This window comes from Micropterus salmoides, unplaced genomic scaffold, assembly GCF_014851395.1.
Source record: "Micropterus salmoides isolate LMB-PRFRI ecotype aquatic unplaced genomic scaffold, ASM1485139v1 Ms_hic_scaffold_13, whole genome shotgun sequence".
Lineage (NCBI taxonomy): Eukaryota > Metazoa > Chordata > Actinopteri > Centrarchiformes > Centrarchidae > Micropterus > Micropterus salmoides.
The window spans coordinates 22,813,642-22,829,633 of record NW_024040374.1 but is presented as its reverse complement, the minus strand read 5'-3'; the positions used below and the strand labels follow the sequence as shown (position 1 = coordinate 22,829,633).

General features: G+C 43.9%; 1 long non-coding RNA gene across 1 annotated transcript; it reads left to right on the top strand.

Moving 5' to 3' along the window:
- Window positions 1–340: 340 nt before the first annotated feature.
- On the top strand, window positions 341–14,890 carry LOC119900930. Its single transcript, XR_005444128.1, has 2 exons — window positions 341–1,844; window positions 14,253–14,890. It is a non-coding gene; the product is annotated as an uncharacterized LOC119900930 (long non-coding RNA).
- Window positions 14,891–15,992: the final 1,102 nt, after the last annotated feature.

Sequence of the window (15,992 nt, the reverse complement as noted above, 5' to 3'; positions counted from 1 at the left end):
CTAATGTATTCTATTGACGCAGTGGTGATTTTTATAATGGGCCCACTCTTGCTATATTTTGCTATCTGCAGCACATCAGAATCTAATAGCTGAGAGTACCTTTGGCAGACAGTATCTCTCTGCCTGACACACTTAACTCTCAGGCCTCCAATCCCAGCAGTTTCTGCTCTCCAAGGTTAGCAGGTTCACATTACCAGCTGAGAGAGGATGCCAGAATCCTCACCCCCGACTTCTCGCTGATCAAAGACCAGGATTGACATTCAGAGTGGGTAAAATGCTGAAAGTTAAGATTAACTTGTTTTTTCTCCATCTCTGTCTCTGGCTGTTTGTGTAGAGCAGGAAGAAGAGGAGGAGGAGGAGGCAGTGGAGGAGGAAAAAGAGAAGCAGAGTGGGTGGAAGGATGGAAGGAGAGAAGGATAGAAGCAGTTCGAGGAGGTGGTTCGAAGCGGGTGAACCCAGAGCAGGTGAACACAGCTGTGGATCGCCATGGGCTCTCTGGCTGCCTTCCTCCTGTGGCCCCAGCGCTGCAAACAGGGGTCCCGGGGAGTTGGCAGGGGCCAGCCAAAGCTGCGGCAGAGTGGGCAGGCTAGGCCAGCCAAGCCAGGAGAGAGGCAGGTGAGGCGGGTGAGCCGAGCTCTCATCCCCGCCGGCTAGGAGCCTCCGCGGCAGAGTGGAGCAGCGCGGAGCAGCAGAAATCAATACAGAGGAGAGAGGCTAGCAGAGGTTGCCCAGCACCGCCTGCAGGCCTCGGAGCCCAGGGACCAACCACCACCACTGCTCCCAGCTCCTCTATCCATCTGTCTTTCTATCTTTCTCCAGCAGTCCCAGCACCAGCCAGGGCCAGGGCCCTAACCCTGCAACCGCCCCACACGCAGTGTGTGTGTCAGTGTGTAAAATGGAGAGAAAAAGGGAGAGGGAAGAGACAGAGAGAGTCTTTGTGTGTGGTTCAGCCAGAGGGGTTTTTGCTGCGTCCAACACCACTTGATAAAACTTTGCCAGAGAGACAAGGAGACAGCGAGGGAGGGAGAGAAACGGAAGAAGAAGAAGACAGGACGTCGAAGGTCTCTTTTCTTCCAGCTCCCTCCCTCTTATTACTCATTCCACCTTAACTGTTTGAATAAGGATCCATGGGAGACTGTACACAGGACGTTACTGCCCACTTCCAAGCACATAGAACGCAATATTCCTAAGATCACATGAGCCAGGATGAAAGGACAATTTGAACTTTTTCTCTCATCCACTGTATCAGACACAACCTGTCTTTTCGCTTTAGATTTTCTTATCCTCACAACAGCAGCTCCCATCAGAGGATATGGCAGTGCAGTATTGATCTATAAGGTGGAAGAGAGGAAGGCGGGCCTGGGCTTTCATACTCAGTGTGTGTGTATGTGTGTGGAAATAGCACTAAGTAAGTCCACTTACTGCTGTGCAGCAGGAATCCCATGGCAGCACAAGTGAATGGCTGCTAATTGAATGAGAGATGAAAAGGACAGTAGTTGTACCTGTTCAGTGCCCCCCCGTCTGATACTACTTGGTTTTTTGTGTGAATTTTTTCCCCTCCACGTTTACAGAAGTCCTTCTCCACACAAAGAGACTCGCTTTACAGATTTTTTAGCAAAATCCTCAGGAATGAAATACCTCAACATCAGTGTAGAGGTGAATGCCTTCAGTAGAAAACACAGCGGAGAAAAATACCTTTTCATTCAGTGGTAGAAACATCCGGCTGAAAACTTTTGAGAGGTCACGCCACGTTCTGTACATATTTATGGATTTGGAAGGACATTGCAGGCCAGATGACATGAAAGCATGAAAACATTAACAGAGATTACATCGGGATTCATGTGGTGAGTACAGTGTTTTCATTTAATTGCTTGTTCTGTGGTAACTAATACCATTTATATGACTCTGAAAGCCACATTGTGCTAAGGAAGGAGAATAAGAACAGAAATAAGAAATATTTCCCCTTCTGGTAACATTGTTATGATAAGGTACCATCTCTGCTCAGAGGTGTATGTGTGTTTTTAAAGTGAACACAGACACGTTACGTTGTAGTTGATCCTCCACAGTCAGTTTTCAACATGAGCCCTGGGCTGTGATCATACTGTCACTGACTGTTGGAGGAGTTCGTTGTTGTTGCCTGTACCAGGGAGGGTATTAAAGCGCAACTCCCCCTCGCCTGCCAATCTCCTGGCACACAGAGAGAGACTGGTGCCTCTGTACGCCTCAGCCTGGCAGCGACCCATGCTTACAAAATGGCCGATTCCTGTCTGCCAGCTGTCTCCCTCAGCCAAGATGGCGCTCGGTCGCTTTTTAATGCCCGCTGTTTGCCATCTGCCCCCTAATTGCTAACGGCTATGCAAATATCTTGTAATTGCATTTGCATGTGCTTAATCTTAACCCCTCCCCATCGGCTGTAAATAATACCGCTAGCGTAAAAGGAAAAAAGGAAACGCAGTCCTGCGCGTTTGCTGATTGAATACACAGCAGGAACAATTAGCTCTGTTGTTGCCCTCCTCTTTACTTTTCTTTAAGCTCACCTTATGCAAATCATTGATAGCATATTCTTGCTTTTGACGCTAGCTGAAAAATGGAGCGTAACCCAGTCTTTCTCTGAGCGACTCATTGGGAGACGCTCATGTGTCTTCTCATTGTGCCATATGTGACATCTGTGGTTGGCTGCATTACTGGTACCCTACCTCCTCTGACAGGCAAAGCCCACACTGTAAAGGAGAGCAGGAGCGAGGGAGAGGCATAATATAATGACCTCATTAGCATGCTCAGCACTCCCTGCTATAGGCCCTGGTGTGCTGCTGCGCCGTGGGACCCACGGGTGTACGCCCTTCTCACAGCACTCAGCATGCAACATTGTGTTCTCCCCACACAATGCGGCGCTTCATACAGGCTTTATTACGCCTTGTCAAAGCGCAGGGGGATCAGGGGTATCAGTGCAGAAGCAGCAGGATACGGGCTGTGTACGTGGAACAGGAGATGTATTGGTGCTTTATGGTCTTAATGTGGTGTTAGCTGTGCTGATGGATCCTCTGTTGTTGCTGTTGTGCACTGACATGTGTGTTTATGTTTGTGTGTGTCTGGGGTCTATAGTTGTGTGTTTGTGCAATTGTCCGTTTCATTGTGAACTCTCGTGGCATTCGTGGCCGTTTTCACCTGTCAGTGCTAATTACTGGAGAAAGCGATTTGGTGAATGGTGTCCTGGAAATAAGCTATCATCCACTCTGAAGACTGGCAGTATAGTATCTGTTGTCGGTCTGTAGTAGTGTTGCCATGAACTTCACAGCAAGGACAAGAGGACAACAAACACACACACGCTCTCTGTCTCAGTAAGAGCCCATGACAAAGGGCCAATATTTCTAAATAGTTGCTTATGGTACAACAAATTACATGGCTATGTTTTGTCCTTGATATCTGTATGGGGGATTTGGAATTAAATTATCTTTTTTAGTCGTGTGGTAACCAGTGCTGTCATTTACCCATCCACAAAAGGCTGGTTCACTCCTGTTATCGTCTTCTGTATCAGACTCAGGCTGCATTAATCAAGCTTCTCCGTCTAATCAGCCCATAGTGACACTGATGAGGCTGGGGTGGGGTGGTTAGTGTAAAGAGCCCATGCTAGCTGTAGTTATCCTGGAGGTGCTGCAAGCTACTGTATCTTTTTTGTGGGCAGAAATGGCAGTGAAAAACAGACAGTCTCAAATCCACTCGCGTTCAGACATGCTAGATTGAAATGATTTCATTCATCCGTTTAATTGTGTATTTTCATTTAACAGTTTTTACCCTCCAGATTAATAATTCTAGGGTTTGCGGAAAACCTAGCTAAGTTTCGGAAAGAGTTAGAAAAACAGGTTGACGAGTGAAAGGCAGGGAGTGAAAGAGAGAAAAAAGGAAAGGCAGACCTGTCAAACCTGTCATCTAATCTTGAATGTAGATGTTTGTGTGGGCACTGTGGAAGGGTGCTCTTGGCGGAGGAAGAGGGATGGAGGACAAGCCCAGGGAGGTGGGTGTTAAGTCTTTCTAAGAAGAAAGAGTAGAGAGTCTGGATCATGGGGGATCAACTGGGTGGAGCCGTGTTATTCTCATTTGCATATTCAAATCAAACAAGGGGGGAACATATGTTTTATGAAGCACCAGATGAACATAACACCGGACCATGTATGCCAGTCAGCCGCACATACCGAATGAACACACACAGACCCACAGACACACACACACACACACACACTTGCATGCTATTCCATATCATGTATATATGAATGTGTCCATTCACGCTTACTCAGAGGAAAAAAAGGCCATGCCCTCTAACACCATCTCCTGCAGAAAGCTTTTATGTTAATAACAGTTATAGTCATGCATGTAACTATGCTGCTGCAATTATGCATAATACAGCAGAAAGAGAACAGGCAGAAAGTTACAGTAGACCTGGCTTTAGGTGGACATGCTGCATGTGCATAAATATAGTAGTCTGTGTATTTGTATGTCTGTGTTTGAGACACTTATTCACACACTGTCACACACAATATCCACTCTTTCCATTCTCATAGGCTTTAAAGCCAAAGACCGTCAACAGCAAAGCCACATATAGGAGTGTTCCACGTGCCTCCTACACTCAAGTAATAACCAAATGGTTTTCTCAAATATATTTCTAATTATATAGATGATGGGCTTTCGAGTCCGCTAAAATATATATAATTCTGTCTAAATTATCCAAATTAATTAAAGAATAGTAACAACATTTTGTTAAAGTAAAAAGGTATTCTGATAAGATCGTTGCATGATTAAAAACATTATTTAGAGTAAAACTGTAAGCTCTCCCAACATGAACTTCACCATATTATGTTCATTTGTTTGTGTGTGTGTGTGATTGTCCAGTCCGCTGCAGCTTTCCTCATTCAGACTGCCCACTGCTTTTTATTTGCTTAGGTATTGATTGAATGTGTTCCACCCACAGAAGTAATAGTTGCTGAAAGCATTTACAGCCATCGCTCAATTTATTCTCTTTTTGTCTTTGTCGAGACCGAACAAATAAGTGATTGGTTCTCTCTCGAAACACTTTATCATCCAAATGAAAAATGAAATTTGAATAGGCGTTTTGATGTCTTTTAAATACAGCATGAAAGGTAAATCGGTCATTTTTGATTTACCATTTTGAGGGAACTCCCTCATATGAAGTTTTCCTTATATGATGTTAAAATTGCATTAACTGTGTTTGATATGTGGAAGGAATGACATTTCATTTCGAACAGAGTGCAGACCCCAAAAGATCAAAATGGCTTTTTTTAAATGCACATTTATTTTGTTTTATTTTATTTCATTTTTATCCATTTTTACACACACACACACACACACACTAATATATATATATATATATATATATATATATATATATATATATATATATATATATATATATATATATATATATATATATATATATATATATATATATATATATATATATATATATATATATATATATATATATATATATGCGCTCACTTTCAATCTTGCAACACTGTTGTAAAAGCTAGATAACTATCCATTATTTCTGACAAATTTTGTAATTGTCAATTGCAATATCAATTTCTTAAACAGTATGCCTGGCTGTGATTAAATGATTCATATTTCTTTTAAGTAAAATTTTTTTCTGCTTCTGTAAGTAAGAACTACCATTTCATTTGTCAAGATCCACTTGGCAGACCAAAGTAAATTCATTTCATTGATGCTCAACCAAATTCCTTACTGTATGTGAAACTGCCCTCCTTAGGAAGTAATTCCTGAGTCAAGTGTTGCTGCTGCTACTGCTGTTTCCTCAGAGCTGCAACACTGAGCCCCAAGTCTGATTATAGACTCAGGAAAAACAGTCAGGCATTTATCCAAGTCACTGATTATGTCATTTCAACAGGCTGCAAACACTCAGACGGGCTAGACAGCTCTGAAGGGAGAATTATGAAGCCGGAGTGGAATAGAGGCTGTATGAAAAGGAAATGAAAATGGAGTAGTGCTGTATGTGTGATTAAACTGCCTGCTCGCCGGCAAAAGGCCACGCTGCTGTAGCACAGGCCTGAGATTTGGCCGTAATGAAAATGTGAAGGTGGAGGGGTTTGAACCCCCCGAATGACGTGTATATTTACACGCACACACACACACACACCCTTACACATACATTACATAGTGTATGTATGTGCTCATTCTGAATGGTTTATATGAATGAGGCATCGAGAGAGACTGCAGATGCGGTGTGAGATGTAAAGCAGAGAGGAATAGAACTGCGTGGAAAGAAAGAGAAGCTTCCTGAATTGAAAATAAAACATTCAGATCAATGTTTAGCAGGTAACTAATACAAACCAGAGATAATCCTGGAACAGACAGGACCATGACGGCCACATAAATATTAAATTGCACCATTCAGATGCAGAGAGAACATCCCAGTAATCAAGCGTGGGAACAGGCTAAATAAATAGGCGATGAGGGGTCTGTGCAGTGGAGGGGGGTCGTGGTTAGTTCGTGGCTAGACAGCCCAGCTGCACTGACTTCCATTCAGAAACAGGTTAGGAAGAACCTCAAGGGTCAAGGTCAGGGGTGTGTGGTGGGGAGGGTATCAGCGCAATGTAGAGCTGTGTGTGTGATTCATCTGCCGTTCATCTCCGGCTGGCTGGATAACTGTCTGTAAGCTGCCTCTGTGTTTGCTTATTTTATAAGCTGCTTCTTATTGCTTCGCTCCAGGGACAACTTGAGCTGAGAAGCAGGGGAACCCAACCCCCTTTAGCCAGCCTCTGGCCAGTCTCCAGCCGGCCCTGAGCCAAATCGAGCAGAAATCAGTCCTGCAGCCCAGTCAACCCCCTGGTCAAACAACCCCCAGCCAAACCCAGTCAAACCCAGTCAGACACTTTGACAACCCCACTTGTCTGTCTCAGTCTGCTGCCTCCTGTAATTTAACATGTCGGCTCGGGCTTCATCGTTCGTGCACGCCACTATCAGAAATGTATGTCATTCATTGCGTGTACCTGTTTTGAGTGCTTTGGCATGTGGAAATTATTTTAAATCGTCACATATTAAATATTCAGATCAAATTTCTGTTCTCATACAGTGTGCTCTATCTTAGTCTGGGGCCATTTGCTAAATTCATGAGTTGCTTAGTCATGAGTCACTTTATTATTTTTTTTTAAAGGAAGCCGTCCATCAATAGCAATCCTCTTTACCGGTGAAATGCTGCTGGTCACTGTATCATTGCCATTTCATCGAGTCATCTGAGACGCGAGTTTGCGGCACGTTACGCCGCTTTGAAATAAACAGTGTAAGCCCTTTAAGAGGAGGGACTGCAGCACATGAGGAGGGGAGAGGAAAGGAGAAAGAGGGGATGTGGACGACGGCAAGGAAGAGAGAGGACAGAGGAAGAGAGGAGAAAGGGGAGAAATGGAGAGGAGCGGAGCCACAAGCTAACCCACCCTGCGGTAGCCTGCCTCCATTCTTCATCGGGGACTTATGCTTCGTTAGACTGTCTGAAAGAAAGACCCGCTTTCCCTCATCACCTCAATAGGCTAGTCCCCCTTCTCTTCCATAGCCTGGAGGGTTCTCCTATAAAAACCCGCCTCCCTTACCCCATGTTTGCCTGCCCATTTCTGCCTCCGTCTCCTAATCATCTCAACTCTTGCTGAAATCAAGCTTTAGTAACGGCAGTTTTGTGAGCCCCTCTGGTCTGGTCCCCCGCCTCCCATCATCCTCCGATCCCCACCAGCTCCCCTTCTCTGCTCATTCACTCTCACCTTGGTCAGACACACCACCCACCCACTGCTTAAATCCCTATCAGCATGTCAAGTAAATGTCTGCCCAGCTGGGGTTGACACACACACACACACACACACACACACACACACACACACACACACACACACCCATGCTAAAATATAAATGCACTGCACACACAATCTTTCGCTTGCTTCTGGGGTTTAGCCTTCCTCCCTGCTGACCCTTTTCACCCATGTTTTGCTCTCTTCCCCTTCTCGCCGCCTCTCTTTCCCCTTCTGCCTCTCCTCAGGCACTGATCTGACAGGATGGTTTGGCGAGCTGACTATATCTGCGAGAGGTTTATCACAGGGTTTCACTGCGCTCCTTCTGTTGCCTACCTGTTTTTTTTTTTATTTTCAAAATTAAAGTGCTTTCTCCAAAAGCCGCTCCGTACCTTAGGCCATGCTCACCTTTACATCCCATCTATTTGATTAAAAGGTTACAGGAATCCTATCCTCTAAATTTGTTACAGTAAAATCTGGTCAGTTTATCTCCTAATAAAATCTGGAGCTGAAATATCTGTGCGGCGTGTTATGAAATAAGGTCTCATATCTGCAGTATTTTGAAGTCACTCTACTACCAAATATCCTTACAGGATTTTTCTTCCCAGAAAGAACAAAAAAAAAATCAACAAATTGCATTCTTTTATCTACCTCAGTTATACCATTTTTATTTATTTATTTATTTTTTTTACAAAACCAGCAGCATTATATTGTGATTAAGAGAGTTGTTATATGTAGAGATCAGATTTGGCTGTTGTGTCTACATTGTCACAAACTTCTTCTCCTACCAGCCAAAGTCTAAGTCTGGTTGTAAAAATGATTTGTGTAATTTGTGTTTATTTAGCTGTCATACCCTCTGTATTATTCCCCTGCATGTGTCCTTGGTTCATATACACTGCTGATTCCATTAACATAATGGAGGACAGGGAACGCTGAGCTCCCCTGTTTCTTCCCAGAATAAAGTGACCGTTTCCCCTTTTATTCACACCCCCTCCCCTCCCCTTACCTCCGCACCACATTTCAATCATCACTTGCTTTCAATCATGATATTTGGGGACAACGATGAGCAGGGTGCATCCTCAGCAGTGCCTCTGTCAACGTAGCACAATCTTTATGTAAATGTATTCAGATGCATTCTTAGCCCCGTAGACCATCATCTCTGCTGGATGGTGGTTGAGGGCTGTAAAGTCATATTTCCTCCTGTAGCAGGCAAAAAAAAAACACGGCTGGCAAAGCACACGGCAAGGTGGACCCCTGCCAACGCGCCTGAGAAACCCCCTATTAAACCCTATGTTTATAGTGGGGCTGTGATTTACAAATGTGCGTTTTCTTGCCTTTAGGCATGTGCACCCCCTATGTCGTTCTGCTTTTTCATCAGGCGCGCAGCAGACAGCAATAGAATTGCGAGAACGGGGTCCTTGCTGCATGTGTGCTGCGAGATGGGAAGGGGAGGGGAGCGAGAGAGCGAGAAGAAGAGGTGTGTGTGTGTGTGTGTGTGTGTGTGTGTGCATTTTCTCATCTTAGTGGGTGCTCTCCTCTGGAGCCCAGTGCTCTGTTCATATTGAGATATTTCCTGAGCGCGTTGACACAATTATGCACACCCGAACACACGCACACACTGTTCCTCCTGTCCTCCTCAGCTCTGGTTCATCACTAATGTTCTGAACTTGACTCTCAGCAAGTTCATTGTTATTCATTTCACTGTCATCCTGAGCACCCTGTGAGACTGACTAAGTCTCCATCCCAGGTTTCCCAGGAAAGACTGTGTTTGACACACACACACACAAAAACCTATTGTTTCAGCAGCAGGATGTCTGTAGTCCTCTGGGTGCAGGTGTGTGCTGACTGTATCAGAGGACACTGTGAGACGCTGCAGTTTGTCAATGACCTGGTTCCGCTGCAACCAACTACTGCAAAGTTCAGTTCTCAGGTGATTAGATACAGCGAGAGCAGATGTACAGAGTCTTCCGTGCAGGATTGTATTGTCTTTATTTTGGCGAGGCATTGAGGGTGGATGCTAAATATTGAGTTTCAAGTTTCATTTATTAACGTCTGACAAAGCAGGGGCAGCATAGAAACACAGTAAATCCTGAAATAAATCAGACATAACAGTGATCAACATAATAGGCAAAAGCATGAAATAAAGATCATAAAATAAATAGGTTATTTATAAAACATTTTAAGAGCACCAGGAATAAAGGAAAATCCATGTCTTTTGGTTCTAATCGTAGCTCTACTAATTCCCTGCGCTGACAAAGGAAGTATAATCTGATTTTCTGTTTGACTGCTAATAATTTCCATCTGTGTTCATTTTATATCACATAGAAGCAAATAAAACTCTCACTTGAACTTTTTAGGTGCTTTAAAGTTTTCTTATATCCCATGAAAAAAAACAACAATTTCTTGAGCCTTCTTTTTTCCCTCTTATTCTGTTGCCCTTCTCTGTCTCGTTTCTGTCTTTCTTTCTTTCTTTCTATTTTTTTTTACTTTCTCCTTCTGGCACAAGAAAACCAGGGGCAGCAGTTTGCTTAACTGAGTCCATAAAGAGGCGTTTTAAGAAGCTGTGTTAACAGACCAACAAAGCTTTAAATGTGTCCCCCTCTGTGAGGGGGTGGTTCCCATAGGGATGTAGCGTGGCGCTCCATTGGCAGGCCTCTATCCGGCCTCTCATTCAGCCCAACGCTCAGTCACGGCCACTTATGGTAGGAGGGAAAATCACACAATTCAGCCCAGGCCTGATCCAATGACATGTTTTTTTAATGAGGTGGCTCTATGTCTTTGTTTGGGCACCAAATTCATGTCCAGACCTGCGCCTGAATAAGATGCAAGGCCATGGCCAGGCATAACGTACCAAAAAGAAGCACAAAGAGCCTGGCTTCTGTTGAGCCAGTGAATAGCTCTCTACTTTGCACTGTTCCTCATGAGAACCTCACTGGCAGCAAGCATGCAGATTCTGAGAATTTATTAAAAAGTTTAATTTCTTATTGCTTGCAGTGTTTTGTGCAATGTCATCTGTATAAATCTCATTTTAAAATTGTGGGATGAAAGGTGTGCGGTGCTGAAGGACAAGATTAAACCTCTTGTTTATTTTTAACAGAAGAAAGTGGCGCTCCAAAAAAAAAGCACCAATTCTAGCCCCTCCAGTTATTTTTTTCCAGGGTCGTACACAGAGAGATTTCTTTTTCTTTAATTTTCACCGGCCGAGTGTCTTTTTCACAAGGCGCCACACCATATATCACACATATATGTGCATGTGTCATATGGTGTGTGTACATCTGCGGGCGTGCCAGGCGCTCACTGGCTTGTATGTTCAGGGGTGAGGACTGTCATTAAACTGTCTGCCTGCATCACCAGACTCAACCATCACCCTGCCTGGCTGTCCATTCTGGGCTCTTGAACAACACACACACAGATTCACTTGGCCATCAGCCAGGATTCACATACACAAAGCATACACCATGTCTCCTCACATTTGACACACAACTGGTGTAAGATTTGGACGGCTGACATTGATGCTGATTTTGATCTTACATCTGCAGACAGCTAATACTTTGTGCCAGTATTTACCTTAATTTTTTGAATTTCATGCCAAATAAATCACAAACACACAGTGTTCCCACGTAGAATTTTCTTATTTGCAGGGAAATATTTTTTTTTCAGTGGTATCCAACAGTTTTGGCTTATAGAAGCTTACATTAAGCAACCTCTACTTGTGAGCCCTCATGACGAAAATGTGAGAATATGAGCAAAAAAAGTTTTCCATATTTTACAAGAAAATAAAATTGAGAAAGGTTTGAAAAAAAATTGTATAACAAAGATTTCTTTTTCTTTTCTTTTTTAAAAATCCCTTTACTCACCTGGGACCCTTCAGATTTGTGTAGGGCCCCTTTGGGTGTCCCGACTCCCAGATTTGCAACCGCTGGTTCAGATCATTGTGTGACATTAAACATTTACATTGAAACCCAGAGTAATGAAAGACTTCTGGGGTGAATTAGTAGTTTCGTAACGCAAGACTACTACGTCCAGTTGCAGTCTTTGATGAATTTATTTATTAAATAATAACAACAATAAACTAAATTCATTAAAATTTTATTAAATATACAAAATAAAATAAAAACCCACACCATTTAACACCACAACACACTACTCTAGCCCAATGAATCTGCCTGCCTGGATGCTGAAGTACTCTTCTAGCCTCTAAAACAACCAACCCATCAGCCAGACTACTTGTCTCTCATTTAGTCCGACTCACGTGTCACGTTCAAGGTTGTGGTAATGGGGAATTAGTATGCAGAGAAGCAGACAGAAGGCCATGTGGATCTAATAGGTAGCCAGACTGGAGAAGAAGACTGGAATGGGGTGGGGGTAGAATGGGGAGGGAGTTAAGCACGGCCTCTCACTCACTTCTCGTCCTCCTATCCTCCCGCTTGCCTTCCTTCTCCTCTTCATCGCCTCGTTCCCCATGCCCTGTCCCAAACCTTAATGGGACGTCAGACGGACAGCCTTGCCTGAATTGAGCAGGGAGAGCGGCATCCACCCCCCTTGTTGTCTCTCCGAAAAAAAGAAACACCCCCATCCCCCTACCTTCCCCCATTCCCCTCTCTCTCTCAGACTGCTAGCACCCATAGCTGCTCCTTGGTTCTGAGGGGTATTGAGGGGGTCCCAGACACCCTCCACTCTTCAGCCCCTTCAGCCTAACTCTGCATAAATTAGGCACGTCTCCCTGGTGTCTCGTCAGCCGGTCGGGGCACCCCTGGCCCCGGGTCTGCCGTCTCCCAATCTGCTGCTCTTCTCCCCTCATGCTGTCACCTTCTGGCTCCCTCCACCTCCCCCATCTACTGTATTCTTTCAATCCCCGACTTCCTCAAGCTCAAATCGCACCCTTCCTTTAAGTATCATCTCCTTTCTCGTGTTTGCAATTTCTTTCAAAATCACTATGGCTTCCTCCACTTCCTCTTCTTCTTTCCCCCCCCTAAATCCCTTGGTGGACACTCACTCCCACCTTACCTACTTTATATTCTCCACATTCTCTCTCTCTATCTCTACTTTTCTTATCCTTCCAGCACTGTTACCCAGATCAGCCAAGCGCTCTCCTCTTCTCTCCTCTCCTTTTCAGCCAGGATATTGTTTACATCTGTCTTGCTAATCACTGGCAGAGCCTCTCTAGACCTCACAGATGTTGCAATAATACAGGGGATTAGTGGGCTTAACACTCGGGCTTATTTGGGGAGTTTTCCCGATGGCCTGGCAGGGGAGCCCGTCAGCTCCTCTGAATTTGACCTTTTTCCTGTTTCGCTCTGTGCCGAGATCCTGCAGTCCCGCTTCTCTTTGATTTGTGATTTTTTTTTTTTTTTACAAGCGTCTGGCATGCTGATGTTGTTTTATCCAGATTGGTGCTCTGGGCTCTCACTTCCTGCAGCTACATCAATGCTTGGGTTAAATGCAATTACAGAGCTAAACTGCTTGACATATGACAGGGAGTACAAAGGTTTAGCAACAAATACTGCTGTTTTTTTAGCTTCTCGTTCACCTGCTGCAGTTTGAAAAAATATAATGCCCATAAAATCAGCTGTGCATATTCGTACCATTTGCATTATAAAATATTTTATCGATTAAAGCTGCCTTACTGATTTATTTGTATTTCTCCGTTATCCTTGCAACACTATGATGTAGCTAGCTAGCACTGTGTTAGCTGCTTTCTCTGCTCACCATGGTGACGCATGAACCTCCCCAGTCTCCTCTGCTCTTCTCTTTAACTCAGCGCTGAAATATAATTAGATGGCCCTCTCAAACTCAGCATCTCTGCTGCTTCTCTGTGCGTCACGCAGTGTGACCGAGTCCTGTTTTATGACCAAGCAGATCCAGTGTCTGAGACACTCGCTGTGTGTGTGTGTGTGTGTGTGTGTGTGTGTGTGCGTGTCTTTGGGGTCAATGTATTTCTGTCTGGATCCTAATCCCAAAGGTGATATTAGTCTGGTAGGGGGCAACCCATCCCCCCGTGTGTGTGTGTGTGTGTTTGTGCTGCAGGCGTTGGTTTCAGCCAGGAAGCTCAGACAGGCTCTGCCTTGACCTTTGACCCATGACTGTCTACTAGCTCAGGGGTCATGCACACCATTGATACAGACAGCTGATAGACGCACAAACAAACACACATGCACACACGTATGTGCACAAACGCGCGGCCTCTCCCCCCTTGCAGTAAACATTAACAGTTTGGTGTGTCTGGAGAGATGATGACACAAACAGCATCATCCCAGCTAGTTGTATGCAGAGAGCGCATGTGCATGTGATTTAAGCACAGATAGTGATTCCTCATTTTCATTCTGCTGGATATCCAAGCATAGCGATTAATTTTATTTTGTTTGAGGACACCCAGAATTAGAGACTTGCATAATTTAAGGAGTCTTCTTTTGATTAATCACACTTTTTTATTTGCTTATGTCTTCACAGATGCAGCGTGCCAACAATTTCACCACGGAGATGAAAAGCAACAATTGAGCTTCCACCATTGGACCTTACTCTGACAAAGCACATATGCCGTCTGTAGCCTATTTCTCTGAACATGTTTTCCACATATGGAAAATGCCACCTCTGCACTCGTGAGAACAATCAGACACACAGTGTCAGAGTTTGATTATCAGTTCTCTAGTCTGCGGTCTTCGTGGATGTGGACAGGTAAGTTGGAGCTTCTGAGAGGTAAGTTTAGAGGTTGAATCAATTTAAAAGCTGTCTGAAGTGTAAAATGGAGCTGCCGTGCAATATTTTCCAAAATTAGTTTCATTAGATATGGATTACTATATTTGAGACCAATTTTAGGTCGGATATTGGATGAGAGCCCAAGGGGTCCTTCTTTTTCCTAAGTAATTTACCTTCAAGTATTTAACTGGAAAATTGTTTGACAAGAGTTTGTCGCTGTTGAATTACTTTCCCCTTTTCTGTGGGATGTTATGTACTTGCACATATTTATAGAAACTTTTTCATAGTGTAATGAACTAATTTATCATCAAATTTTGGATGAGATAGCAGAATGCCAAAAAATGTTGCCCTGATATGTTTTCAATAAAGTGGAACAATTTGTGAAATGAAAATTTGTCTGTCTTGTTTTTTTCTTCCATTTCCTATTTAATTTATGTGTTTCTATGTATGTCACTAATGGTTGTTTTATGGCTGCGATTATACCTGAACCTTACAGTTAAAGGACTACTATTACTATTAATTATAACTTCTTGTGTATCCACAGCTTGATGTATCTTATTCCTCTGTGCAACAGAGCCCCGTTGTTGTCAAACTGTTAAAAACACATTAATGAGACACATCCTGATGTGTCCGTTCATTACAATAAACAAATTAACTGTAGCTTATTTCAAGTTAGCCCCACATTCTATCCTAAATACTCACTAGAGATCCAAATATATATTCCTATACGGCTGAAAATGGTCCCAAACAAAAACAGTATTTACTCCTGTTTGAATCAATTTTTCTAAAAAAACTACAGTGCCCAACAGTTTTTGTAATTTTTTAAAATGTTTTTTTAAAAATTAAACTATATAACTGTGACCTGACCGGGAAAGCTGGGCTGAAAGTATTCAGAGACGGTCTAAGGAATTGTTGGATGGGAGCTATTTGGGACAATGGGACAACCATGGGACAATAACAAAAATATAGAATATTGCCAGCCAGTGATGCGTCATATACAAGTATCATCTCAGATGTGGTATGAGAAGCTGTGGGAGCCTGTTCACTTCGATTACTCTGATTATTCCAACAGTGGCTGAAGGGTTGTAAGGGGAACAGTTAAACCTAGTGGCCTAAATCTGTGGTGTCAATTAGGTGCTTTTGTGTGTGAACAGCAGGGGTGTTGAAACGAGTTGCTGGAGCTGAAGGAAACTCTGAACAATGATACACATTCATAAACACACACACACACACACACACACACACACCACACTCTTGTCCTATGTTTTGTGGGGGATCACACCTCCTTTTGTTTTCCCCCAACAGCCAGCGGAGGCGATGCCCCAATGCCCCCGGTGTGCTCCACTGCTCTGGCTGAAATGGGCTCCCTTCTCCCCTCTGGCCCCCCACTCTCCCCTGACAACACTGTCCCCTCGCTCGCTATGGGTTCCCCCAGCCCTTGCCCTCCCCCTGACTGGTTCTGACCTGAAATAAGGGCAAGGCAAGCCTCCATGG